This window comes from Meleagris gallopavo, chromosome 2 (genome assembly GCF_000146605.3).
Source record: "Meleagris gallopavo isolate NT-WF06-2002-E0010 breed Aviagen turkey brand Nicholas breeding stock chromosome 2, Turkey_5.1, whole genome shotgun sequence".
Lineage (NCBI taxonomy): Eukaryota > Metazoa > Chordata > Aves > Galliformes > Phasianidae > Meleagris > Meleagris gallopavo.
In genome coordinates this window covers 36,707,192-36,710,546 of record NC_015012.2, presented here as the reverse complement: position 1 = coordinate 36,710,546, position 3,355 = coordinate 36,707,192, and positions in this window count along the sequence as shown.

The following is a 3,355-nucleotide window of genomic DNA, read 5'->3' as shown; positions in this document are numbered from 1 at the left end:
GTTACTGCTACATTCTTGAAGCACAATCTCCTGTGGATTGTTGCTAATGACACAGCACAGCAAGATAGTTGGAGGCTAACGCATCTCCTATGCATTAGTTACCATCTGAAAACACACGCTGCATTCCTCTAAAAATAAGAAAACTATCTTCTCAGCAGCCATAGGGACAGTCTTCAAGCAGAACAGATGATCACCTGCTCAGGCTTGAACAGCAAAACAGGCTGAAAACCTGTAAGCTTGAAAGAATAAAGCTATATGATAATTCTGTGAATCACTTCTAGGTATTTCTTATAGAAGAGTAATTAAAATGGCTAGTCAATGACCAGAGGGATGGATACATAAGGTTCCTTGATTCAGTGGGAGGAAAATGATTCCAGACTTATGCAAGGCTGTTCTGTCACACCTGCCCCCATACCTTGTGACTCTGGACACCTGAAGTCAAGCCTCAAGCATGCAACAAAACCACCTCTGAACTACTGCTACTGTTGATGAATTAATAATACTAAGTATATTAAGACACAGCTGTTCTTAAGGTATTATGCTGTTGCTGCAGAGAGAGAACAGTTATCTGAGACAAGCTGCAAATTGTTTAGGTGGTGGACAGACAGGTGCTGCTTCCTGCTGCAGCACCGCTTGCCTTTTAGTGAGGATGTTCTCTCTTCCTCTGTGAATCAGAAGCACTCCTGGTTATTTAAGATGCATTAAAAACCTGGATTTCCCTGGAGGTGGATGTTCTTCCAGGTTGGAAAGGGAGCCCTTCGAATTCTGCCATGTCTAGAAAAAAAAAAAAACCAAAACTTCGTGCAAGAAAATCTGCAGGATCTACATTTTCTTCACACTAGATAAAGCTGCACTGCAAAATTTTAATTAGGAGAATTCTGCACTTTAAACAAGCTTAATCCTTACACTGCTGTATATATGCATACAGAAAGTGGAATTATAAGGGACTATAGCCACAACAACAAATTTCTCTGGGATACATCAGAGTTATAAGACATCTTTAGAGGAAACTAACTTTAAATTACATTGTTATCATCTGTGTAACAAGTGCAGGTAAAGTGAGGGGGAAACATACACATCAATAATCAAATATGTATCGAGATATGTTAAATAGGTATACCAAATGAAAAAAGAAAAGTTGAAGCCTCTTAGAGGGAATAATTTCACCAATTAGAAGAAAAATAATTCCTAAATTGTTTTAAGAAGCTATGCTGAGAAAGGGACAGAACAGATCAGTGTAAGCTTTTTGCCTCTTCCCCTCACACAATAGGACCTAGCTAGTGGCTATATTTATCCAACTTAATACAGAAGCATTTTAATTCTGCCATACAGACTGATGGATGTGCTGGAATATGGAAACAGCAACTGATATGCAGCAGCATGTCTATGAAAAATCCAGAACTGCCATTTATTTTTGGAATTCTTGCCTGTCATTTTAAGCATAAATCACAGAGTGACTGACATGTAAATAATTTAAGCAGCATGACTTCTAAAGCACAGTTGAAACCTACATGAAAATAAACCACATAAATTCAAGAGGTTATAGCAGAAAATACTTTAATTTGTATCTCATAGATTCAAACGTAGCAAAGAAGTGTTCAGATTTCAGTAAGCAGTTCTAACATTGATTTCAATAAATATTACATTTTAATAGCCAAGATAAATGGAGAGATTGTAAAGTGATGAGTTGCTGATTGCTAGTTTATAAACATAAGCATCTAGATTATTTACAACAAAATACAGATCACTTCCCAGAAAAGCACAGAGCAAGGTCAGATAAAGACCCAATCATCAAAACACAACTCAAAGTGTGGCACAGTGTATTTCATGCATATACAATGACATAACAAATCACCAGCTGAAGTAGGAGAACACATTATTCTAGCTTAAGTCTGTATAGTTTACTTTTTAAACTCTGTATTCTCACCTTCTTCCTCTGGCACTTAGGAGCAAGTATGTTCAGCAACAAACATTTTAGCTATGTTGTTTGCATCAACTCTTTTAACATTTCGCTTAAGTCTTCATGACTTTGTCTTCTTGCTACCTACATGATTACAATCATTTTGTCATTTGTACAGGGAAATGTAATTTTAATCTGAAATGAATGGCAGACAACGTTGACAAGCTGATCTCCAATACGGAGCTAGAATTTAAAATAGTTTACAGCTCGTGGATAGTGTAACTAACCTTGTTTTTTCATATAAAAACAGATCTGTAAATTTCTAAAATTTAAGTTCACGTATAAAGAAGTTTGTCATCCAACTCACAGAGCAAAACCTCATAGGCAGCATAGTCAAAGACTTGACATCAATACAGTAAAAAAAAAAAACAAAAAACAGATGACAGGAAAATCATTTCAACTCCATTAAGCCTTCAAATGCAACAGAATCTCCCTATACATAGAATTACCTTGTTCAGCTGCACTCATATTTTCATGACACAACAGAAAAAAAGACATCTCTATGTCCTTATCCTAAGGACCCTGCCTGGATTGCACCAACAAACAAGCTTAATCCTTACATTGCTGTATACGTAGATACAGAAAGTAGAATTATAGGAGACTACAGTCACATTAACAAATTACTCTGGGATACATCAGAGTTATAAGACAGCTTAAAGAGCAGGTATGTCCCATAAAGAATTACATGATGCCAGACTGATGCTGCTTCAACGTCCACTGATTTTGGCCAGGCACAGATGGAAGAACAAAAACAGCAAGTTGAATCCCTAGAAGGTTGGAAGCAATTCACTTTCCCCAAAAAGCAAAGTAAGGGAAAAAAGGAAGAAACAATTTTGGGGCAACACAGACAACAATTTGTTTTCCATCAGAAAATCCTGCCTAAAGCTCTTTAGACACTGCAATATATAATAGCAATTTAATCTTAGCTATACAAGATTTTTCACTTGAGTGAGCCTACAGATTTCCAACCCTTTCTGGTCAATCCAAAAAGGGAGGAATTAATGACCAACTGAAAAAAAGAACACACAATAACCCAGAAGACTTGAATACTCTGCATTTAACTTATTTGATCAAACACAGCTATATACATTTGAGCTGGTCATCTAAATTTTCAAGTTAATGGAGAAAGCAAACTCTGGGGTGCAAGTTACTGAATCCCAGAGTATGTCAAACCAACCGTGGAAAAGGCCAGGTGAGTCCACCTTGACATCATCTGCTCTCCTCCATTAACTAGAAAGGGAGCCTGTGGTGACTTGCTCAGACAGGTGCCCACAAGCAAGAGAGGTTGTTGAGTTGCATTAGCTTTCACTAACACCACGTTAATTTATTTACTGGCTTAAACAGGAAATAAGGACCGGAAACCAACTGTCAATTTGTGCAACTATTACCAATTTC